Source organism: Microcaecilia unicolor, chromosome 5, assembly GCF_901765095.1.
Source record: "Microcaecilia unicolor chromosome 5, aMicUni1.1, whole genome shotgun sequence".
Classification (NCBI taxonomy): domain Eukaryota; kingdom Metazoa; phylum Chordata; class Amphibia; order Gymnophiona; family Siphonopidae; genus Microcaecilia; species Microcaecilia unicolor.
In genome coordinates, this window is record NC_044035.1 from 102222047 (window position 1) to 102249169 (window position 27123).

At 40.8% G+C, this 27123-nt stretch overlaps 2 protein-coding genes across 2 annotated transcripts in view; one reads left to right on the top strand and one right to left on the bottom strand.

Moving 5' to 3' along the window:
- Positions 1 to 27123, bottom strand: part of CTNNA3 (catenin alpha 3) — a 1864538-nt gene that overhangs the window by 1165452 nt on the left and 671963 nt on the right.
- Positions 1 to 27123, top strand: part of LRRTM3 (leucine rich repeat transmembrane neuronal 3) — a 323005-nt gene that overhangs the window by 219529 nt on the left and 76353 nt on the right.

Below are 27123 nucleotides of genomic sequence, written 5' to 3' on the forward strand. Positions count from 1 at the left end.
TCTCTCCCCTCCCTTGTGCGGGCATGCTAGGCATACCTTTGCCGAGCCCCACCAGCCAATAAATGGACTGCCACCATTCTCTGCTGCTTGTTTCTGGCTTGGAGCAGCACGATGGAACCTTCTTGTGCTTGCATGAAAAGTCCCAGCCTGATGCTCAGAGTCAGAAACAAGGAGCAGGGAGCAGCAGTAGTCTATTTACTTGGCTAGTGGGGCTAACATCACTGCCATCAAAGTAAAAGAGAATTCAGGAGGGGGCCCAAGCCCACATTTTGGAAGTCAGTTGTTAAAGTAGCCATGGGGAGGCCTACTTTAACAACTGGCTCCCCAAATTCTTAAAAACTTAACAAACGGCTCTCGCGAGCCCGTGAGAGCCCGCTCCAGCACACCACTGCATAAACCTATTACCTAAGCATACTACCTTCCTTCTAGGAATAGACAAACTGCTCAACATTTTGGATAAGTTCCATTGGAAATGGATAATTTAGATTTTTTTTTTAGCAATTTTTGAGAGATCAGATTTGGAAAATGCTACCCTGTCCCTTGTGCTTGTCACCTTTACATTATCCTTGAATAAGGATTGGTTATTCAAGATGTATTTTAGACATCAGGGTAAACTGTTCCTAAACTTAAGATTAGCATTTTTTTAATGTTTCCAAAGAGACTCAAAAGAGAAGGAAACCATTTTTTTTTAGACCAGGGGTATTGCAACTACAAATGTGTAATTAAATACAATCTACATGTTATGGTCCAGATTTAGTAAATGGCACTCAAAATTCAATGCCAAAAATAATCGGTGTTGAACGGTATTCTATAACAGACGTTCTGGGATGGGCGTCCGTTATAGAATAGTGCTTAGTTCCCAGATCCAGACTCAACTTTGGGTGCGAGGAGTTACACCAGCTGAAGCCAGGTGTAAATCTTGGCACAGAATTTGAGTGCAGATCTGTGCTATTCTGTAACACTGTGCACATTTTAAGGGAATGTCTCTGACTCTCCCATGCCCCCTCCCATGGCCACACACATCGCTTTGCAGATCCATTTGGAAGCACTTAGGTGCTATTCTATAAATGGGCACATAAGTGTATTTTTGCACAGATCTGCTATTTCTGCCCCTGTTTTGACACCTTACATCCATTAGAATGCTTTTCTGCAGAAAAAGTACCTAATGTTTGGCACCATATATAGAATTCCCCCAAATATATTTTTCTATCTGGCTCGTTTGACTAGCTTTCTGGCATCAAAAGGAACCTTGGTGACTGCTGTTCTTCCTGTATCTGCTGTCAGAGACTGAGCTCTTATGTATATGTTTTTATTGAAATCATAGTTGATACAGCCTTTTACTTATTTCCATAATTTATAATAGAAACATTCTTCTTAATTTTAAACTGGCTTTTCCTCTATACTATAATTGGGGACTTTAGCTGAATCTGATTTTGTTTAATTTCTTTTTTCTTACTTTTATATTTTGAAATTGCTTAATAACAAATAAAAACACATTTTATTCTTCAATTTAGAGAATATTCTGCCAGTTAGAAAATAGCTTTTAAGATATTTGGGAAGGGTCAGAAAAAAAGGCAATTTCAAATTAATATTCTTTTAAAAATGATCAGATTTACTATATTGAATGGGGAAGACTCCCCCCCCCCCCCCTCTAAATTTAGGCCTATTTAATGTTTACTGGGAAAAATGACAAGGGAGGCTAGGCAGGAGCTGGAAGAAATATCTCTTTAGTTTGAAAATCCTTAGAAGTAAATCACAATGCAGTGATTCTTACTATCAAAGTAATTTATAACCACATCTAGGATGCACATGCATTCACCAGTTCAAATGAATGATTTTTCCAAAGTGTTTCTTAATCTTATTTTATTTTACTTTAAATTCAATTAACATATAAACAGCATAAGGCAGTCTTCATAGAATAACATACTAAAGCCTGCAAATAGGTGGGAAAATGTGGGATACAAATGCAACAAACAAATAAATAAATAAATCATACATCAAATTTCCTAGCTCTAGTTTGTACAGGTAATTAAATTCATAATGCAGATCTTTTCTGTAGATGTTCTCTTTTCAACAAGTTTTAAGTGGCCTATTATTCATCTAATTTTCTGTACTCACTTTGCAACATGTTTCTTTCTCCTACAAATAATTAAGTTGATAATAGATCCAGTAATTACAAGTCTGAAGCACCAGGCAGCTGAACTGAATAGTTTCTCAAAATGTTTCGAAAACAACTATTTGGGGGTTGAACTTGTATGCTTTGTAAGACCACAACCTCACCAACTCCAATAAAAATGTTGCAGAGGAAATGGAAGGGATAGGAAGAGAACCTACCAGCACAGATGCTGATGTCCAAAGGAGCCAGGTCTCCCTCTGCTGTGATGATGAAACAACAGCAAATTAGGTTACGCATCTCCACTCCATCTGGGTTTCTCTCTATTCTTCCTTGTGCAGCAGAGGGTGGCTCTCCTTATCTCCTTACAGAATAAACCTTTTTTTTAATAACCTGATTTGTGATAAAATAACTTAACTTGTGGTAAAATAACCTGGCTTAAAAGTAGACCATGTAGCTACCTTCCCCCTAATGAACTGACTGTGCATTAATGAAAGCATATCCTTAGCTTCCACCATGTGATTTTGTTCTTTTATATTACCAGTAGTTATGATAATATAAAAGTGAATTCTGTAGTTATTGTATCTTTAAATTTTGAAATATTTGACAATGTGTGAATGTCAATATTCACCATATCTGTTTTTAAGAAAAAACAAATCTTTGTACAAGTTTGTCATTAAACATGGCTATGTGAAATGTCCATTAAATCCAGAACATAGAAGATATGTCAGAACAAGGCAATTATTATGAAGAACTCTCCCTAAAAGCTGTGCCAACACATGCATTTGGCTGCCCCCACATGCATATTGAGCATTCCTTTTCATATGAGTTCAGGTACATGGCCCACTTGGAGGGGCATAATCGACCGCGAACTCCCATCTCCATGGGTGTCTATCTCTGAGAACGGGTACGTGAAGGGGCATGACAAACCGTATTTTTGAAAAAAATGGGCGTCCATCTTTTTCCCAATAATACGGTTTGTGCCAGCCAAATGCATTGGATTTGTGTGGATTTGAGCTGGGCGGTTTCGTTTTTCAGTGATAATGGAAACCGAAGGCGCCCAGCTCAAAAATGAACAAATCCAAGGCACTGGGTCGTGGGAGGGGCCAGGATTCATAGTGCACTGGTCCCCCTCACATGCCAGGACACCAACCGGGCACCCTAGGGGGCACTTGTAACAATTTTTAAAAAGTTAACTACCTCTGAAGTCCATAGCTCCCTTCCCTTGGGTGCTGAGCCCCCCAAATCCCCCCCAAAACCCACTCCCCACAACTCTACACCATTACCATAGCACTTATGGCTGAAGGGGGGCACCTACATGTGGATACAGTGGGTTTTGGGAGAGCTCCCATTTACCACCACAAGTGTGACAGGTGGGGGAGTGGGCCTGGGTCCACCTGGCTGAAGTCCACTGCACCCACTAACAACTGCTCCAGGGACCTGCATACTGCTGTGATGGAGCTGAGTATGACATTTGAGGGTGGCATACAGGCTGGAAAAAAAAGGTTTTAAAATTGTTTTTTGGGTGTGAGGGGGTTAGTGACCACTGGGGGAGTCAGGGGTGGTCATCCCTGATTCCCTCCGGTGGTCATCTGGTCATTTAGGGTACTTTTTTGGGACTTGTTCGTGAAAAAAAGGGTCCAAAAAAAGTGACCCAAATTAGTGCTAAAAATGCCTTTATTTTTTCGATTATCGGCCGAGGATGCCCATCTCTCCTCGGCCGATAAACAAGCCCCAGTCCCGCCTTCACCACGCCTCCGACACACCCCCCTCCCGTCAACTTTGGCCGTTTCCACGCAGATTGCAGTTGAAGACGCCCAAAATCGGCTTTCTATTATACCGATTTGGACGCCCACGGGAGAAAGACGCCCATCTCCCGATTTGGGTCGAAATATGGGCGTCTTTCTCTTTTGAAAATAAGGCGGATGGTCTAGCATCTATTCATTTCTTTTCCACTCTCCTCTCCTCCCATTAGTAGTCTAGCCTCTCTCTCGTTTTCTTAACCACCCTCCCCATGGTCTACCTTTAAACTTGCCTTCTAATGGTCACCAGCAGGGGTAGTGATTCACAGATGCTGCCTGAGGCCATACCTAAAACCTTTCCTCTCCCATGCCCCACCCTGTCTGATGCAACTTCTTGTTTCCATGAAGGCGGGACATGGCAAAGGAAAGGCTCTGAGGATGGCATCAAGCAGCATCGGTGAATCACCTCCAATGTCAGCAAACACTCATCAACAAGTTAAAGGCAGATGGTAGGAGAGTGGTTGAAAGGGAGGGGAAGAGGCTGGAGAGAGAGAGATGTTAAACTGAGGTGGAGTGGAGGGAAGGAGAGATACTGGAAAATTATAGGGAAAGATCTTGAACCATAGAGGTTCAGGGAGGGAGAGAAGAGAGGGGGAGAGATGCTAAACTATGTGGGGAGTGACAAGATGGAGAGAGGGGGGAGTACCTTGATGAATGTAGTATATATACTAGTGTTTTAGGACCCAGTGTAATATTTTGTAGTGTTCTTGTTGTTTGACTCATAGGAAGGGGCTCATTTTCAAAGCACTTAGATGTACAGTTCTATAGGTTGCTATGTAAAAAGTCTAAGCACTTTGAAAATATGCCTCACAACTTTGGGCTTTATTTACTAAGGTGTGCTAGCATTTTTAGAGCATGCCAATGTTTAGCACGCACTAAAAATGCTAGCGCGCCTATAGCACAGCTTAGTAAACAGGGCCCTTTATAATTGTGCTTTGAAAATATGCCTTGATGTATGCTGCTGTTATATGGCATGTTTGCTATATGTATGTTAAGAAGGTAGGAACAGTTTGCCAAAATATCAAGCTGTGCCTAATAAAGGAAAGATGTGTGTTGCTATTGCCTAGATGACATCAGAATCAGAATTTTTTTGCATGAGACTTCAATAGTATTTATAAAGCAAAACAATAGTCAGATAATTCCAAATGTATACCCTGGATGCATAGAAAAACTCATTCATTGGTATTCACTCTCTCTCATTGTGATGGTGAATCTCACTGTTTGGGATGGGCTGCCCTTGGTGTCTCTGGGTTAAGGTGATATATATATATATATATATATATATATATATATATATATATATATATATATATATATATATATATTTATTTATTTATTTATTTATTTATTTATTTATTTATTTGTTTTTGTAGTATACTGCAAAATACCATGAAAAGGTAGAACCTCAGAACTCTGAAAAGATAGGGAGTTGTTTTTATAAATAAACTGGCTTCCCACATCTCCAATTTGAATTTATTACAAATCATAACTTTGTGACTGCAATTAGACCTACCTGCATAGCAACTCAAACATGATTTTCCATTATGCTAATAACATTCCTACACAATTGACAAGCCACCAAAATGCATTAAACATAGTCACTAATGCATGTCCATATAAATTCTCCATATTGCATTAAGGCAAAACTGCATTAGCATAAGATATTGCTACATCACATTTAATAAATAATAAATTATATTCATTAAAAGCACTAAAAGAGCAATTTTATAAACCAGGCATTTACATTTAGGCATGAGTTGCGTAATAAATATACAAAATACCGCAATTTATGATCACATGTGTGCACATTCATGTGTCAATGTCAGTAGTCGCCCTAAATGCTGTTCTGTAACTACCCACATAACTTACAAAGCAGGTATTTGTAAGGGAGGCCTACACAGAGGAAGAACATGGGTGGGGCTCCCACCTATACATACAACTTACAGAATACTACATGTTGCTTGCATTGCTGCAAATTTTAGATGCCAGTCTTACACAAGGCCTAATGTTAGGTGCACATTTACTGGGTTGTGCTAACATTGGGGCTCTTTTATAAAGGTGCACCGAAACATGGCCTGCGGTAGTGTAGACGCGTGTTTTGGGCACACGCAGAATCATTTTTCAGCACATCTGTAAAAAATGCCATTTTAAAATTTTTGCCGAAAATGGATATGTGTCAAAATGAAAATTGCGGCATGTCCATTTTGGGTCTGAGACCTTACCGCCAGCCATTGATCTAGCGGTAAAGTCTCACGCGGTAACCGGGTGATAATTACCTACGTGAGTCAAATGCCACTTGGCACGCTTCCAATACAAGCATCTGAAAATAAAAAATATTTTTCAGATGCCCAGTTAATGGGTGAGACCTTACTGCTAAGTCAATGGGTGGTGGTAAGGTCTCAGGACTAAAATGGACGTATATCAATTTTCATTTTGCCACACGTCCATTTTCGGCCAAAAAAAGGCTTTTTTTTCAGGTGCGCTGAAAAATGAACCTGCACGCGTCCAATACACACGTCTACACCAGCGCAGGCCACTTTTCGGTACACCTTAGCAAAAGGACCTCTTATGATTATCTGTTCCATCATGATACCCTACATTCTAGTCAATCTGGTTTTAGAATTTATAACATGGAAACAGTAGATAAAGCTAAATCTATTTTGGGCAACAATGGGTAAGGCACTCTCACTACAGTTTGATTTATCTTTGGCGTTTGACGTAGTAGACCGTGACATCTTACTCTCAGAGTTGAATAACATTAGAATTGGGGATACGATGTTGAACTGGTTCAGAGACTTCCTGGTATCACAATAGTATAGAGTAAAACAAAGGGAGTTGGAGAAACCCCTGTGGGACTCCTCAGGGGTATCCTTTCTCCCCCACATGGACTATACTTCACTTGTTATTCCTGTTTTTTCTTCTTTACCCACATTGTAGGGGTAGTTGGAGATTGTGTACATCTTATTAGTTCATGGATGGGAAGACATAAATTAAAGGTGAACTCAGAAAAAACTAAATTGTTATTATTAGATTACAAACCACACCCTCTGGAGAAAAATTATAATTGGTAACTTGCATTATTCTTTGCAATCTACAACTGAACTATTGGGAGTTTACTTACATCAAACTCTGTCATTTAACTTTCATATCTTAATACTGATAAAAAAGTTATTTTTCCTTGCTGAGAAAGCTAAGGCAAATAAGTAAGTTGTTTGAGATTGTTCAATTTAGGGTTTAAGTTTTTAAGTTTATATCATTTGCATAATTATATGTTGTTCAGAAAACAGGTAAAGAATACTCTTTTTCAAATGTTCTTATGTTAATGTTTGCTTTTATGTTCACATGAACTTATTGTAGCTTTACATTTGCTTGTAATTCCCGAGGGATTGTCTCGGTATTCAATTTTGAATACCTGTAAACCGCTTAGAACTTGTTTTGGTACAGGTGGTCTAGAAATTCAAATAAAGTAAAGGAAGGTTGTAAAGCATTATGGAGGTAATACTGTGGAAGATGTTCAACTGACAGCGCTCAGTGTTTTGCTGATCGCCATCAGCATTATACCCAGCAATTCAATGCTGGGCTATGTCTAGTCTCTGGCATTGAATTTCTGGGTTTATGGAGCCGGCAAAAATCATAGCCAGTTAAATATGATATTCAGCACTTAACAGGCTATAGCAAATCACATAAAAATAGGACTTTTATGCGGTCCTATCTATGTGGTTTCTTTGGCCGGTTAAGTGCTGACTTCACCCTGGGAACATCCCCAAAATAGCCAGTTGTAAGTTGGGCTCTAACTGAGCATTTTCAGCAGGGCGAACTGGTTAATTACCACTGAATATGACCGGTTATCCCCGGACAAATGGGAGCATCTCTGAAAATTAAAGAGTCATGGGATAGGAGGCAAGAATCTGGTGTGGATTAAGAATTGGTAATTGGACAGAAAACAGAGGGTAGGATTAAATGGTCATTTCTCTCAATGTAGGAGGGTGAACAGTGGAGTGCTGCACGGATCTGTATTGGGACCGGTGCTTTTAACATGTGCGGACTGTGAAATATTGTAGGAAAACCTTAGGAAATTGAAAGACTGGGCATCCAAATGGGAGATGAAATTTAATGTGGACAAATGCAATATAATGCACATTGGAAAGAATAATCCGAATCATAGTTACCTGATGATAGGTTTCACCTTGGGGGTCAGCACTCATGAAAAACATCTGGGTGTTGTTGTAGATAATACTCTGAATTCTGCTCAGTGTGTGGCAACGGTGGCCAAAAAGCAAACAGGATGCTAGGAATTATTAGGAAAGGGATGGTGAATAAGACCGAAAATACTATAAATGCCTTTGTATCACTCCATGGTGTGTCCGCACCTTGAGTATTGCATTCAGTTCTGGTCGCCGTATCTCAAAAAAGATATAGTGGAATTAGAAAAGGTTCAAAGAAGAGCAACCAAAATGATAAAGGGGATGGGACTCCTCTCATATGAGGAAAGGCTAAAGAGTTTAGGGCTCTTCAGCTTGGAAAACAGATGGATGAGGGGAGATGTGATTGAGGTCTACAAAATCATGAGCGGTGTAGAACGAATAGAAGTAAATCAATTTTTTACTCGTTCCAAAAGTACAAAGACTAGGGGACACTCAAGGAAGTTACATGGAAATATTTTTAAAACAAATAGGAGGAAATATTTTTTTCACTCAACAAATAGTTAAGCTCTGGAACTCTTTGCCGGAGGATGTGGCAATAGCGGTTAGCGTATCTGGGTTTTAAAAAGTTTTGGACAAATTCCTGGAGGAAAAGTCCATAGTCTGCTATTGAGACATACATGGAAAGCAACTGCTTGCCCTGGGATTTGTAGTATGGAGTGTTGCCATGATTTGGGTTTCTGCCAGGTACTTGTGACCTGGCTTTGCCACTGTTTGGAAAACAGGATAGTGGGCTAGATGGACCATTGGTCTGACCCAGTATGGCTACTCTTATGCTCTTATGTAAAAGGTCAGGAGCCATTTCTGGCTGGTTAAATTGCTTTGAATATCAACACCGTATCTTCAGTCTGGCCAATATTTAAAACTATTGAACTAGCCAGGAATGGCTCCTGGCCATTAAATAGCATTTTAGTGTGTAACCGTTGAAATATACAAATATATCACACCACATAGCTGATTAGGCCTGGACATTTAGCGCAAAACTGGCTATGTTTAGCGGTTAAAATTGGCCGCATACATAGCAGGCCTATCTTTAACTGCTAAGCACTTAACTGTTTAGCGCTAAATATCAGCTTAAGCAGTTAAATTGCCACAGTCAAAAGTGAAACTGAATATTTACTGCTGGTCACTGGATACAGGCCAGTATTGAACAACCAGTCTGAGCGCCAGCATTGGACAGTCACCATGCAGTCTGAATCTGGCTGAATATTGGGGGGAGTGTGCCTACATTTAGGGTTCTAGAGGATAGCTACGTGGTACCTATTCTATAAAAGAAAATTATAAAATAGCCAGTATCCATGGTAGTGTCAAAAATTTGGAGATAAGTGAATAATTAATAGTATTAATCACACTTATGCATGTAAGTGTGAATCACACCATGTCCTGCCCTGTCTAAATTCTGCCTATGAGCAAATCTACAATTAAAATACATGTAATGTAAGATTTGCACATATTTACAGTATAGCTGGATTTTTGCATATATGAGCATATGTGCACACATATGCATATAATCTGGTATTCTAAACATTTATGTGTAGAAACAGTGCGTAAATCTTAGGGTGCTTTTTGACAGAGTAAAATAAAAGGATTTATCCTGCTGATTTTTCTGTTTTTCCCACTTACGTAAGAAAAGTATATAGATGCCAAATTTTCTACCCTAGGCTTGGTGTAGGCTTGAGCAGAAGTAAATATTCAGGTCTTAAGTCTCCTAGAGGCTAATATAGCATTAAAGGGGTATTTATAAAGGCTTGTAAGTACTAGATATGTTTCTTTTTTTTCATGGTGAATATTTATAATTTTGGATGACTAGCCCCTTAATATCTGCTTAATCCTTAGTTGTTATGCTTATGAATTCCTCTATTTGCCAGACATATAGAAGCAAGGGAAATGGGCCCTTAAAGAAATTCTTACAATTTTCATGTGGAAAAACCTTGAAAATTATTGTACCAATTGTTTAGAAATGCCAGTAGTTTGCAGCATTCAACAGGTTTTTATTGGAAATTGCTATGACAACCACAAATCACTCCATTTAAGTCAATGAAGAAACATTGGGTTCACACAGCAAGCCATGCCTAAAGTTTGAAACTATGGTGAATTGCAAACTTTTCCAGACTGAACATTTTATATGTCTATTTTGTAAGATCACATTATAGGTTTCAAATAAAAATGAAACTGCCCTACAGTCATCACAAAAAGGAATAAGTGGTTTCACTAGGTGAAATTCGCTGTAAAAAAAATATCTAGTGGATGATGAGGATTTTTGTCCTCTCTGCTGTGGCTGAGTTTAGATTTAAAAAATAGTTTACATAGCAGGGGAGATAAAAGGTCGAGGAAGGAGGTGAGCTGCCTAGCACTGCCTAGTTTAAAATACTATCACCACACTTTAAAACAAATGAAGCCAGAGAACTGACAGCCACCCAGCATCCTCCTCACAGAGGAATAAAATTAACTAGAACGCATATTGGGGGCCTTTTAGGCCCCCATGCTTACATTTTTGCTATTATCTGCAAAATTACTTTAGTTAGAATTTTGAAACTCAAGGTATTACTCAAGTATGTCATTGTTGATAATATCCAGTTGTTCATATAATTTTTTTTCATAGGCATTATGGTGTAACAATGCTTGTTTGGTGAAGACTACATCTGTACGAATTGGGGGCCTTTTAGGCCCCCGCTGTTTTTATCATGTTCTCAGAAGTGTTTGTGTCTCAAGTTACTTTATTTGTACTCAGTAATGCTGGTGGAGGGGCCAGGGTGTGGATAATAACATGTGAGGATGTCATGTGATTTTTGGAGGGAGTGATAAGGCCATGACATCACCTCAGGTCCTCTGAACACTGAGGACAGTATACACTGTGAGCTAATTGCTGAAGGACCTGTGATAAGATAAGCTGTTGAGAGGAAATCTGTTTCATTTTCTAACATCTAGTCAGCAATGGCACAGTCTTCCTCCAAGTGTCTGACTGACCAAGAGATTGAAGCGATTATGTTTCAAAGCGATGATGAAAGTGAACTATCTTTGTCTGATGAAGAATATCTGCCACCAGCTAATCAAACATCCTCATCCAGTGATTCTTCTGATGATGAAGAAGTGAATCTAGTGGATCCTCAAGAAGTGATAAGTAGAACATCCAAAACGAATGTTTTTTGGGACAGTAATCCTACATTAGTCGGACGTACTCCAATACACAATATTGTGAGACAGGCTCAAGGAGCTGTGGGAAGTCCCAGTTACTTTACCCCTAAAGATGTATTCTGTACTTATTTTTCTGACAATATTGCAGAAGAGGTCCTATTATGTTCAAACCTAGAAGGAAGATGTATCGCTTCAGCAAAAAATAAGTCCTGGAAAAATATCTCAAAAGAGGAACTTTATGCATATATTGGACTTTTCCTGCTGGCAGGGAGTCAAAAATCGTATGATGTCCCAATACGAGAATTATTTCTGGACCCACTTTCTGATCCACACTATAAGGCGACAATGTCAGTGGGCAGATATGAGGAAATTAGAAGGATCATTCGCTTTGATGATAAGCGAACTCGTGCAGCGAGGTTTGAGACAGACAAATTAGCCCCTATCAGTTATATCTGGAACATATTTATCAAAAATTGCACAAAACTTTACAATCCTAGTACTAATGTTACTGTAGATGAGCAACTTGTACCGTTCAGAGGACGCTGCAAATTCATACAATACATGCCCAGCAAGCCAGCCAAGTACGGTATAAAAATCTTCTGGATGTGTGATTCTGCAAATTATTATGGCATAAATGGCGTAATCTACTGTGGCAAAGAGGTTGGTGCACCAGTACAGAAGGATCTGGGGTCTGAAATAGTCAAAACTCTTGCTGTTCCAATATTCAATTCAGGTAGAAACATCACCATGGACAATTATTTCACCAATGTTGAACTAGGCAATTTTCTGCTTGCAAAAGCTATTACACTTGTTGGTACTATAAAGCAAAACAGACGAAAATTCCAGCAGCACTCAAACACAATCGTCAGCGAGCACTTTATGAGAGTGTCTTTGGATTCAATAACAAAGCGACTTTGGTATCTTACAAGGCAAAGAAGGAGAAATCTGTAATTTTACTCAGTACCATGCATCACGATTGCAGTGTTGACAGCAATAACCAAAAATTGAAACCAGAAATCATCCTGCATTACAATGCAACAAAAGGAGGTGTAGATAAAATGGATGAGATGGTGGGAGAATATTCGTGTAAGAGGCAAACAAAACGATGGCCTGTAGTACTATTTTCAAATATGCTTGATGTAGCAGCCCTAAATTCATTCATTATTTATACAGAAACTCAACCTGAATTTCATGCACAGAGGAAGGACAGGAGACGCTTATTCTTGAAGGACCTTTGTCATGAACTTGTAATACCTCACATGATAGAGCGAAGCGACTTGAAATGCTTGCCAAAGAAAACTAAAGAAGCAATGAAACGGTGTGGCGTACAGTTTCAGATTACTCCAGAGCCAGGAGAAAGAAAACGAAAGCGTTGTTTCATGTGTCCAAGAAACATAGAGAGGAAAACTGAGCGATATTGTTCCACTTGTAAGGAAACTGTTTGCAAAGAACACTCTTCTGAAAAAATAACATGTCAGAATTGTTTGGAAGACTAATATAATAGAAAAGAAAGTTAGAATAAAAATGTAGCTGCAGCTAGTTTACTATAGATTTCTATGCATTTTTGTGTGTTTTCATGTCTTTGCGTGAAATTTGGGAAAAAAAAAGATTTTTTGGTGTTTTCTGTGAAAAATTATAATTAAAATGTTGTCCACTATTCATATTTTATTGAGCAATTTTGAAATAAACTTGTGAAAGTTATTTAAGTGTGTTTTTCTACATTATGTGCATGGGGGCCTAAAAGGCCCCCATGACGTTAATATGTATATTTTTAACGTCATGCGTTCTAGGGTTAAGCAAACTGGATAGATCTTATGGCCCTTCACTGCCATCATGTTTCTTTGTTATCAAGGACTACTTGATCTTTTATGATGGCATGATATTCTCCAAGGACAAGCAGGTCATCATATTCTCACTTCTGGGTGATGTCATTTGATGGAGTCCATTGCGGACACTGACTAGCGAGTATTATAGAAGCTTCTAGCAGCATCCCACCGTCTGAGGGCGTGTACTCCAGCCTTCGTTCTTCTGCAGAGCTGAGAGGACATGTTCTCATGTTCTCTCTCTCACGTGATTTGCATTTGCCTTATGCCTTCCTGTGTAGGTTTTTTTTGTTTTATTTTCAAGTATTTTTCCTTCTGTTTACCTTTTTCCTGAAACTCTTTTTTTTCATTAGTTTTTCGGCTTTTCAAGTTTTCTTTGTTTTTCAGGTATGGCTGCGTGGTTGGGCCACAGCTCCGGCCTTAGTTTGAATACTGCATCTTTTTGTTATTTCAAGATTGAGGAGTTTAATTTAGCTGCAATTCTTTTTTCGATGTCTCAGACAACCTCAAGTGGCTTCAAGAGGTGCACCCAGTGTAATCGAGTGATTTCAGTCACGGACCTGTACACTTGCTGCATCGGATGCCTTGGACCTGAACATGACACCTCTGCTTGTTCTCTCTGTTTGAAAATGCAGGTGAGAACTCAGCAGGAACATAAGGTTCAACAGGAGCACCTTTTTGGCTCCTCAAAGACCGATATGTTGACTTCAGCACCGGCAGTATCGACCCCCATGTTTGCTCAGACTTCTACACCCACTGGGAGCACACTGGCATCAAGGAGGTCTCCACCTGTCTTGGCATCGGGCGCTGATAGCAGGGCCCGGGACAAATCATAATCAGACCCAACAATGAGGGTGTGCATGGGTTTGGCATCTCCTTGTTGGCACCAGAAGATGGGGAAAGCCAATGAAATATAAGTGCCGGTCTTCCTCAATGCACAGTGCCGGGAACACTGGTGCATTGATTCCCTTGGTACCTGAGAAGTGCCATCTCCGGAAGGAGCATTCCCCCTCCTTAGAAGAGGTGTGTTGGTGTGCAAGACACCAACTGGCCAGGTCCCTGCTACTAGCTTGGCACCAACCTTATCTCAGGCTGTCTCTCCCCTGGCTCCTATGCCTTTGCTGATGCTTGCCTTCGATGAGCAGTTCCTGAGTATGCTAAGAGAGGAACTGGCACAGTTACTGTGGCGGCACTCTGCTCAGGCATTGAGGGCATTTGTGCCACCAGTGGAACAGCATCAGGCCCACTCTGAGCCTCCATCAATGTTAACCCAGAGATCTTCGAAGCCGGCACCCCACAGGGTGTCAACGTCGATGCATGCAGTGCTACTCTAGACATCGGGGGGAGGAAGCTTCCCCAGAATCTGAGAGTAGGGCTTTACCTCAGGGCTATTCAGTGTGTGTACCTAATTCCACCAGGCCAAGGTCAGTGCAGACTCATTCAGCTGCATCTGAATATGCTGAAGAGTCTGATTGGGACTGCTTTTGGGAGTCAGATGAGGATCCATATTACTTCTCAGAGCAGTAGTGATGCTGTATACCATTTGTAGTGATGCTGTATACCATCTGATCTCTCTCCAACTCAAAGAGATGGGAATCTACACTTGAGGTGCTTTCTTTCACTGGTTTTGTGAGGGTGATGACTGCGGCCATGCCTTTTATGTTGGAGATGGAGGAGGAGCCCAGGGTGGAGATGTATGTCCTGGGCTATAAATCCCCTCCTAAAGAAGGGGTTAGATGGCCATTTTCTCAGTGGAGGAGGGTAAATAGTAGAGTGCCACAGGGTTCTGCTCTAAGACCAGTGCTGTTTAACATATTTATAAATGATCCGGTGTTCATAATGACGAGTGAGGTGATTAAATTTGCTATTCAAAGTTGTCATAACATACGTGGACTGTGAACATTTTTATTTATTTATTGGGATTTATTAATCACCTGTATGAAGAGATTCACCCAAGGTGGTATAAAGTTCAACATAAGATCCACAACTTTGTCAACAGCATAACAATAACCAAGAATAAACATAAATGCAATATATGAGGTAAACTTGAAAAAAGTAGTTTGAAACCTAATAATAGAACTACCGTAAAACAGTATTAAAATATACACATTTAACAGCATTGGAATTCAAGTGCCAGAGATATGATACAATGTTAGCATAATACTAATGATGGACCTAATAAGCATGCATTAGAACATTCAACTAACAAAGATGTGATGCCAAAGAATTTCTACAACTGCAGGAAGACGTTAGAAATTGGGAAGACTGGGCATCCAAATGGCAGATGAAATGTAATGTGGACAAATGTGAAGTGATGCACAGTATGAAGAATAATCCGAATCATAGTTAACCTGATGCTAGGATCCATCTTAAAAGTCATCTTCCAAAAAAAACGATCTAGGTTTCATTGTAGACAATATGCAGAAATCTACCCAGTGTGTGGCAGCAGACAAAAAAAGCAAACAGGATGCAAAGAATTATTTGGAAAGGGATGGTAGATAAGACTGAGAATATTATAATGTCTCTGAATAAAACCATGGTGTGATCTCACCTTTAGTATTGTGTTCAATGCTGGTTGCCGTATCTCAAAAATGATATAGCAGAATTAGAAAAGGTTCAAAGAAGAGTGACCAAAATGATAAACGGGATGAAACTCCAATCATATGAGGAAAAGCTAAAGAGGTTAGAGCTCTCGAGGTTGGAAAAGAGATGGCTGAGGGGGGATACGATTTAGGTCTACAAAATCCTGAGTGGAGTAGAACCGGTAAAAGTGACCAGGGGACACTCAATGAAATTACACGGAAATGCTTTTAAAAATATTAGAAGGAAATATGTTTTCACTCAAAGAGTAATTAAGCTCTGGAATCAATGTCAGAGGATGTGGTAATGGTGGTTAACTTATCCAGGTTTAAAAAGTTTTAGACAAGTTCCTGGAGAAAACGTCCATAGTCTACTATTGAGATAGACATGGGGGAAGCCACTGCTTGCCCTGGGATTGGTAGCATGGAATGTTGGTACTATTTGGGTTTCTTCCAGGTACTTGTGACCTGTATAGGCCTTGCTGGAAGCAGGATACTGGGGTAGATGGACCATTGGTCTAACCCAGTATGCCTATTCTTATGTTCTTATGAGTAACCCAATATCAAGAGGAGTGCCAGACTTTGATCTCTGGCTTCCCTGGGTCTCGGCCCACTACTTTAACTTCTAGGCTACTTGCATCTATCAGGGTATGTGAATCCCATTGAGCGTTATATAAGGGGGAGACAAAATCCCACACCCCACCACCTAGCCCTTTTCCTTCTGATCAATTAGCATAAGGGATTTATAGACTTTTCAAACCTGGTATAAAGGTAACACCCAATCTGGAGCAGGTGTGAACTTTCTGGCTTCATCATGTTCATGGAAAAATAATAGGCAAATGTCAGTAACATCTAATTTGTCTATCAGTCTCCTTCAATTACATTCATGCAGGTGATTATTTTAGTTGCTATGACTGAACATCTTGGGGAGCAATCTTAACATGGACATGATCTGTTGCATAGCATACTGTTTTCAGTACATTCAAAATAACCTCATTATGTGCATTAAACATTGCTGCATAGGCCCTTTGCATCTGTTTTCTCCCTTTCTTTGTTACATATTTTCCCCAAAGCTGTATTTACAGTACAGTGCAGCCTGCTGCCTTGATTATGCCACCATATTCTCATATCATCTTACTTTAGTATATTTTCTCAACACAATAGAAAATCTGCTTTCCCTGGAGCTAATGTTAATGTGTCTTTATCCTTCAAACAGTAAAGGGATACAGGTGCTGTCTGCTTGCTAGAAATTGTTATTGAGTTCATCCCGTCTGAATATACTATGGTCAGAACCTTGGGAAGTTAAGTTCATATTTAAGCCTGTACAATTACTAGGTAATTGTATAATTGGTATCTAGAGTTAGATGGTAATTCTGCGCCCAACTTTGAGCACAGAAATTCATCCTAATGGATGCAAGGCACCAAAACAGGGCTGAAATGGCAGATCAGTGCGGAAATATACTTACGCAGCCAGTTATAGGAGAGAGCCTAGATGTAACTGCACAAAATTGGAAAGCGGGCGTTCCCATGGAAGGGGCATGGATAGGTTAGGTCATTCCCAAAAATTATACACAGTAATCTAGAATAGCATAGATGTGTGCCCAACTTGTGTACCAGGATTTATACCTGGTTTAGTTGGTATAAGTCCTCATGCCTACAGTTGGACATGGAATTCAGCATCCAGTGCTATTCTATAAAGAGTGCTCATCCCATAGCACCCTTTATAGAATAGCACTGGGCACTGATTTTTTTTTTTAGTGCCCATATGGGTGTCATTTGCTGAATCCGGCCCTTTCTAAATTGTCATACTAAATTCTCAAGATTACTTCTTACTGTGAAATGTTTTGCTAAATGATTTTCTTAAAAACCTATCTATTTTTTTAGTTCACACATTATTCTTCTATTCTTTTCTTTGGTCTTTTAGCCTAATAAATAGGCTCATTTTCAACGCACATAGACTTACAAAGTTACTTATGTTAGCACGTAACTTTATAAGTCTATGTGCTCCCCTCTCCCCTCTCCAGTCGGTTCAAAACTCTGCTGCCCGTCTCGTCTTCCGCCAGGGTCGCTTTACTCATACTACCCCTCTCCTCAAGTCGCTTCACTGGCTCCCTATCCGTTTTCACATTCCTGTTCAAACTTCTTCTACTAACCTATAAATGTACTCACTCTGCTGCTCCCCAGTATCTTTCCACACTCGTCCTTTCCTACACCCCTTCCCGTGCACTCTGTTCCCTGGATAAATCCTTCTTATCTGTTCCCTTCTCCGCTAATGCCAACTCCAGACTTCGCTCCTTCTGTCTTGCTGCGCCCTATGCCTGGAATAGACTTCCTGAGCCCCTACGTCTTGCCCCATCCTTGACCATCTTTAAATCTAGATTGAATGCCCACCTCTTTAACATTGCTTTTGACTCGTAACCACTTGTATCCATTTGTCTCCACCTACCCTCCTCTCCTCTTTCCTCTACACATTAATTGATTTGTTTGCTTTATTTTTTGTCTACTAGATTGTAAGCTCTTTGAGCAGGGACTGTCTTTCTTCTATGTTTGTGCAGCGCTGCGTATGCTTTGTAGCGCTATAGAAATGCTAAATAGTAGTAGTAGTAGTAGTAGTAGTAGTAGTAGAAACTGAGCACCTTAAAATGTTACAAGTAGAATGATCATAGAGGTCTATGTCAAAAATCAGGTCACTAATCCTAGTAATGACATCCGAGTGGAGGCATGATTCATGTATTTTGAGGTAATGTACCTGTAAACTTTGCATTAAAATGCACAGCTTTGAAAATATCCCTCCATAACATATAATTCCAATCACTATAAATGTATTGTTCAGTTAACAATGTTAAAATATAGATAATCAGGTAGACAGACCTTTATTTCCAACCAAGGTCAACTTTATGTTCAGATTAACAAATAAAACTCTACTGTACAAATTTGTTCTGCTTGAGGATCAGCCTAGATGAAAATACAGGCACAGACAATAGGTTATCTAACTCTAGCACATAGTGAGATATTGCAGTGTATTTGCGGACTAGAATGTGTCCATCATGAACTCCTGTTTACAAAATCTTGTTAGCAGAGTTCAATCAAGCATAAGCCAGTACTGTTCAATATGTGCAAACTTGTGTTTGTAAGAAAAACTTTTTTTTTTGATCTATCAATTTGTCATCAATACAGGCCACTAGTCATTTATGAAAAGCAACAGGAAGATGTGATTGAAGTTTGTGTTTTTTAACCATACATCAAGATTTACTCTGAGGGAACTAAGTTGGAAAGTCATTTGGACAAGCTAGTCTTTATATCCAACACTGTATCTCCCATTCTATGTAAATTTTATTTTAATTGGTTTCAATTCTCAAATTATATACCATCTTTCCAGAAGCATATAGGGAATTATAACAATGATAAAAATATAATCAACAGTCTAAAACAGGAGCCTAGATCAGTGTTTCTCAACCCAGTCCTCGGGAGATGCCCAACCAGTCAGATTTTCAGGATAATTAGAAAAAGATATATGAGATTAAGTGGAATACACTACTGCTATTGTAAAGATACAAAATCTCATGCTGGACATTATTATGGACATTCTGAAACCTGGTTGGCTGAGTGTGTCCCATGGATGAAGTTGAGAACCACTGATCAAGACAAACAACATATATAAAAACAGGACATAAATGGTTTTCTGTATAAATGTCAGTATTCCAATTTAAAATTGATAGGTCAATATTCAAAACAAAATAGCCAGATAACTGCAACAATTACCAGATATTTTTCTTAGCCATAGCTATCAAATGAAATTCAGTAGCACAATACCAGGAAAACACACGCAAAAAAAATGTTTCCTCCTATATAGTGCAAAATAAGACAGCAAATGTAAATTCTCAAATTGAACATATTCCAAACACTAAAATGAAAATAAAATGATTTTTTTCTATCTTTATTGTCTGGTGACTTTGTTTTTCTGATCATGGTCTCAATCTCTGATTCTGCTGCTCTCTATCTGTTCTCTTAACGCCGTTTCCAGGGCTTCCTGACCATTTATTTCTTTACTTTCCTCCTTTCTTTTTCATTTCTTGCCCTACATCCATAAGTAAAAGTTGGTCCTCCACAAACTTGACTGGAAGAGGTATAGAGTGGATCCAGCTTTTGCCTACTTTCTCCATCCATGGGCATCTTCTTCTTTTCTGTTCCCTCCCCTCCATCCATGTCCAGCAGTTCTCCTCTCTCCCATCCCTTGCATCCATATGTGGCATTTTCCCCTCCCCTCCATCCCTGTGCATCTCCTTCCTAGATGTTAGTGCAGCGGACTTTGATCCTGGGGAACTGGATTTGATTCCCACTGCAGCTGCTTGTGACTGTGGGCAAGTCACTTAACCCTCCATTGCCCCAGGTACAAAATAAGTACCTGTATATATGTAAACCGCTTTGAATGTAGTTGCAAAATACCACAGAAAGGCGGTATATCAAGTCCCATTTCCCTTTCCTCTCTCTTCCCTCCTCTCCATCCATGTCCAACATTTATCCTCTCTCTTCCCTCCATCTATGTCCAGCATTTCTCCTCTTTCTCCTCCCCTCCATCCTTGGTCATCTCACTTCCTGTCTTCTCTCCCTTCCATCCATGTACAGCAATTCTCCTCTCTCCCCCGCCCTCCCTTCCATCCATGTATAGCAATTCTCCTCTCTCCCCTACCATCCCCTCAATCCATTCATGTCCAGCAATTCTCCTCTGCCCTCCCCTCCATCCATCCATGTCAAGTAATTTTCCTCTCTCCCCTCCCCTCCATCCATCCATCCATCCATCCATCCATCAATGTCCAGCAATTCTTCCCCCTCCCCTGCTCTCCTCTCCATAGATGTCCAGAAATTCTCTTCTCTCCCCTGCCCCCTCCATCCATGTACAGCAATTCTCCTCTCTCCCCCTGCACTCCCCTCCATCCATGTCCAGTGATTCTCCTCTCTCCCTGCACTCCCCTCCATCCATGTCCATTGATTCTCCTCTCTCTCCTGCCCTGCCCTCCCCTCTCCTCCATCCATCCATGTCCAGCAATTCTCCTCTCTCCCCTGCTGTCCTCTCCATCCATGTCTAGTTCCCTACCCTCCCATCCATGTACAGCAATTCTCCTTTCTCCCCTACCCTTCCCTCTCCTACATGTCCAGTGATTCTCCTTTCTCCCCTCCCATCCATTTCCAGTGATTCTCCTCTATCCCCTGCCCTCCCTCCCCTCCATGTCCAGCAACTCTCCCTTGTCCTCCCCCTCTATGTCCAGTGATTCTCCTGTCTCCTCTGCTCTCCCTTCCCATCCATATCCAGTGATTCTCTTCAGGGGAAGCTGAGTCCCTCTCTCTCCCAGGTCCAGGACTGGGACACCCCCCTCTCTCTTTTACCCTCCTGAGGCCTGATCCACTTCACTGACATCTGGAATGTCCCTTTGCCACAGCCCACCCTTGATAGAGAAGTTACGGCATTAATGCAGTGGATCAGGTCTCAGGCGAGTTAAGTGTGCTGACAGATTTCGTTTCTTCTTCTTACAGAATTGCAACAGCCAGAGTGTTAGCGGGAAAGAGAGGGGGCATCCTGGTCCCAGACCCGGACCAAGGGAGTATAGAGGAGAGAGAGGGATGTTGAGCACGTCAATGAGAGGAAAATACTGGGCCCCCCACTTCTTTTGGTGAGAGGAAATGGGAGGTTAAAAAGGTGGCTGTACACTGTACCAGCATGTACTAGCACAAAAAGAACACAGGTTATGATCATAATGCATGTTATTTGTCCCTTATGTGGAAGCTTGACCCCTAGTTGTCATACCATAAGACAACTGCTAGGAGTCACCGGCACCATTCTGAACCCAGCACTGGTAGATTGAGAAGCAATTAGGGATCACTCCTACCCTGTTCCCACTAGGTACCGGAAGTTTGTAAAGGGGGCCTACAAAATGGCAGGGGTGGTTTTGAGGAAGGGGGGCATTCAAGGAGCGGGTTATGTGATGGGGGAGGTTTCGGCAGATATGTGATAGGGGAGTTCAAGAGAGGGGGTTGTGTCTGCTGTGCAGGGCATCAGGTGGAGGTAGATAACTAATGCCTGACCCCTTTAAGATGAAGCCCAAATGTATGAATAATGCAGCTTGCAAGGTTGATCACAAGCTGCATGATTCATATATCACAAGAGTCACTAATCTGTGGTACTGATGTACCTTAGTTTAATGACTCCCATGGTAAACTAAGGTGCGATAAAAGTCCAACTTTTACTGCAGCTAAATAACCACCCCCTATAATATGCTAACAGGATAAAAGTGTCTGGATAAAGTTAGGAGAGTTGAAAGGGTGCCCCAATGTTATTTGGGTAGCTACTCAGATAGCATGTTGAATATCACCACTGTCTGGATAGTGCCAGAAACAAATATTCAGCACCATCCACCTTCCAGATACTGGTGCTGAATATCTGAATTTAATTCAGCCAGAGTAGCCAGTGTTTAATTAAAAATGCTGACCACCCTACTGAATATTCTCCCAAAACGGTACTGCTAAAATTAAATTGAAGCATCAAATAAAAGACCTAAGTGGGCATTATTATGTAAACTTGAACTTATGCAACTTCAGCTGTAAAAATATGTCGCTTTATTTTTTGATCCTCAACATTGCAGAGATGCAAATTATGGAAACTACTGTGAAATGTAAGTTCTTCCCCAAAACAAGATCTCAGCATAAAATGTTTAAAAGCGCTTTTTTTATTACAAATACAATGTATTCTACGTGGAGGGGCATAATCAAACGAAAACGTCTATCTCCATGGGCGTTTATCTCCAAGAACGGGTCCGTGAAGGGGCGGACCGAACCGTATTTTCGAAAAAAATAGACGTCCATGTTTTATTCGACAATTTGTGAGCTGGGCGTTTTTGTGTTTCAGCGATAATGGAAAATGAAAGCGCCCAGCTCAAAAATGAATAAATCCAAGGCATTTGTTCGTGGGAGGGGCCAGGATTCATAGTGCACTGGTCCCCCTCACATGCCAGGACACCAACCGGGCACCCTAGGGGGCACTTTTACAAAAACAAAAAAAAGGTAAAAGAGCTCCCAGGTGCATAGCGCCCTTCCCTTGTGTGTTGAGCCCCTAAAATCCCCCTCAAAACCCACTGCCCACAAGTCTACACCATTACTATAGCCCTAAGGGGTGAAGGGGGGCACCTACATGTGGGTACAGTGGGTTTGGGGGGATTGGACGACTAAGCATTAAGCAGCACAATTGTAACAGCTGGGGGGGATGGGCCTGGGTCCACCTGCCTGAAGTCCATTGCACCCCCTAACAACTGCTCCAGGGACCTGCATACTGCTGCCAGGGAGGTGGGTATGACATTTGAGTGTGAAAATAAAAAGTTGTGAAACATCATTTTTTGTGGTGGGAGGGGGTTAGTGACCACTGGGGGAGTCAGGGGAGGTCATCTCCGATTCCCTCTGGGGGTAATCTGGTAATTTAGAACACTTTTTGGGGCCTTATTCGTGAAAAAACAGGGTCCAGGAAAAGTGCCCTAAATTCTACCTACAAACGCATACTTTTTTTCCATTATCGACGAAAGGCGCCCATCTCTGTTCGGGTGCATGCCCTAGTCCCGCCTTCACCACGCCTCTGACACGCCCCTGTCAACTTTGTACGCTTCCACGATGGAGTGCAGTTGAAAACGTCAAAGTTCGGCTTTCAATTACACCGCGTTATTTGTTTTTGTGAGATAAACGTCCATCTCCCGATTTAGGTCGGAACTTGGGCGTTTTTCTCGTTTGATTATAAGCAGGATAGTAACATAGTAGATGACGGCAGAAAAAGACCTGCATGGTCCATCCAGTCTGCCCAACAAGATAACTCATATTTGCTACTTTTTGTGTATACCCTACTTTGATTTGTACCTGTGTTCTTCAGGGCACAGACCGTATAAGTCTGCCCAGCACTATCCCCTCCTCCCAACTACCAGCCCCGCCTCCCAACCACCGGCTCTGGCACAGACCGTATAAGTCTGCCCAGCACTATCCTCGCCTCTCAACCACCAGCCCTGCCTCCCAACCACCGGCTCTGGCACAGACCATACAAGTCTGTCCAGCACTATCCCCGCCTCCCAACCACTAGTCCCGCTTCCCACCACCGGCTCTGGCACAGACCGTATAAGTCTGCCCAGCACTATCCCCGCCTCCCAACCACCTCAGGGGTGATATGATACAGACGTTCAAATATTTGAAAGGTATTAATCCGCAAACGAACCTTTTCCGAAGATGGGAAGATGGTAGAACGAGAGGACATGAAATGAGATTGAAGGGGGGCAGACTCAAGAAAAATGTCAGGAAGTATTTTTTCATGGAGAGAGTAGTGGATGCTTGGAATGCCCTCCCGCGGGAGGTGGTGGAAATGAAAACGGTAACGGAATTCAAACATGCGTGGGATAAGCATAAAGGAATCCTGTGCTGAAGGAATGGATCCTCAGGAGCTTACAATGTATTCTATGCTCCATCCTTCACAGCAAAGTGCAGTTTGACCATTATTTTCACAAACACAACATGGTTTCATTCAGTGTGAATAATTTATCTTTTGCTAGTGCTCAATTAAGTTTAAATTACTATTGCACCTCATGTCTTTGTCCCAAATATATCTTGCAATAATGTGTTGTACCTGGAAAATATGTCACAAGACAGTCTAACAAGGGATTGTGTGAAGTGACAGTGTACTGTATTTAAAAACCGAACATTAAGTTAAATTATGTTATGCATAAGGCAAAAAGGAGGAAGTTATCAAGCTGAGTTGGGACTTTAAGTTCCGCTATTGCCCCTTAACACAACTTAAAGGGCACTAACATAGCTCAAAATGTTTTACTGTGGTTATATTTAGGTCACTGCGGGTTACATAGTAATGAGATGCAAAACATGCAAATGTATGTAAAGTAGCTCATTGCTATGTAAAAACCATAATGAGACATGTGTTGTGCAACAGGTGCACAATGCAAGTTATGTTGTGGTCTCAAAATCACTCCAAATATCCCCACTCCAAAGTTGGAGTTATTTTACTTTGTCGGGAGCATCAGGCCTGAATGGTGCAGCCCGATGCTCCCAGGCCCAATGTTAGAGGAGCTGCAGTGCTCCTGTTAATCAACTCATCATGCCCCCTGATGAAAGCCACCCCCGAAACCCCCCAGATCAAGACTCCCAAAACTCCCTCAGGTCAAGACCACACTGAAGACTCCCCCAATGAAGGCCCATCCAAAGCACCCCCAGATCAAGACCCCCCTTCAATCAGGGCCACCTTCTCTAAAGACCTCCCTCAATCAAGACCCCCCTTGAAGAATCCCATCCTTCAGTAAGAGACCTCATAGCCATTTACCTGGTGATCCAGTGGGTGCTGGCAAGGGCTATCCTCTTTGCTCCTACCTACTCAGCACTATCTGCAAAATGGCACCCCCGCTAGAGGTGACATTTCCTTATACAGGATGAAGTCTTGATGGGGGGAAGGTCTTCAGAGGGGTGACTTTGATCTGTGGGTCATTGGGGTGGCCTTCATTAGGGCAGTCTTTGGGGTATCTTGATACAGGGGGTCTTGAATTCAGGGTGGCCTTCATTGAGGGGCATGATGAGGGGTAAAAGAAGCACACCACAACATTGGGCCTGGGAGCATCAGTTCATGGCTTTCAGTCCCGATGCTCCTGGGTACATAGAATAATGCTGCTTCTGAGGTGGCATGCATGCAGGGTTATTCTTTTACTATGGGATTCAGTAGTCTGTGGTGGTTGTTGAATTCTGTGGTAAATCAAGGTGTTGTAAAAGCTTGCATTTTTCTGCACCTTGATAACTCCTCCCCCCCAAAGGCAAGATCAGGTGATAAAACATTATACTATATGTAGCTTGATATATACGAATATAGATTAATAGAAAGGCAATGTCTAAATGTCAGAAATTTAAAATATGTAAACTACTGCTCATCATAGCAATTATCTACCTTACAGCACAATTTACAAAAAATCAAAAATCCATGGAAATAGGCATAAAGAGTGGCCAGAAGGATATTAATTGCCCTCTTCAAATATTAAATATAGAATGTGAGTTATAGAGTGAGAATTATCTGTTTTCGGCAATTTGCCTGAAATTAATAACCTGCAGGACATGGTGGGAGGGGACTGAGGGAGGTAGCAAGTCCACCGAACACAAACAATTGTCTGAACCCTGTTCAAAGTGGTAGGATTCTCCCTCTCTTTAAAAGAAGGGTCAGCATACCTCTACTTTTTTTTTAATTAGAACCCAGCATGTTGAGAAACTATTCCTTTTAAATAATAAATTGTTTTGTGTGTTTTAATTTTAATTGTTTATTTATTTTATAATACAACTCAGAGATGAAATAGCGATTTGTAATAATATCTTCCACTGAAATCTCTAATAACATTGTGTTGAAATTTACTTAACACCTTCGACCTTAATAAGTAAGAAATTCAAGAATTATAGATCCAAGAAAAAGGAAATAAAATAATGTTATTAATAATACATTTTTAAAATAATTAACACGGGAGTTTCTGCAGACCCTATTCATTCCCTCTAGCTATCACTCAGTGTGCTTCTGTTGGTTAACTTTCACATTCACATTCATTACTTCCTTAGAAACTAAAAATTCTTCTAATTGCTTAGGATCAAAAAATTGAAAAATTTTTGACTGGAATAATATTCGGCATATACAAGGAAATTTGAGAACGAAGTTGGCCCAAAGAGCCAAAGTTCTCTGACGCATAGCCAAAAAGGCCTTGTGCCTCTTCTGTATCTCTCTAGACAAATCTGGGTAAATTCTTATGTTAGATCCTAAGAACAAAGAATCCAAGTGTCTGAAGAAAAGTTTCAAAACGGCATCTCGATCCATTTCAAAAGCAAACGACACCACTGCAGTAGTTCTTTGGGTAATAACTTCTAATGACGTTTCCAGAAAGGATGTTAAGTTCATACCGTCTCCCATGGGTGATTGAGAAATATCATTTCCAACTTTATTCTGAATATTTTGCACAAGGACTATGGCAGGTAGTGATTCCCTCGGCATCCCCAGAACCTCATCCAAATATTTTTTAACCATTTCTACTGGTGATATCAATGGAGACCTTGGGAAGTTGGTTAGCCTCAAATTAAGTTTCTTGGATTGATTTTCCAAATATTCTATTCTATGTAAGGTAAAATTTCTTTCCTTAATTGAGACTTGATTCAATTTCTCCAGCTTATACAAATTTCCTTCAAGTTGTTTCACTCCAGAAAACTGTTGGGTATTTACTTGCTCTTGAATTAGGACTGCCTCAGACAAAACCTTGATATTTTTTAAAGTCAAAGCTTGGAGGGAAGAATGCAAATTGAAAGTGATTCCAATGTCACTACGGCTGGTTTACTTACAGACCCCAATGAAAGAACAGGAGGGGGGATTAAGGATCTGGTTTAAATTAGAAGTTATCTTTGAGGAAAAAATAAAAGTTTGTT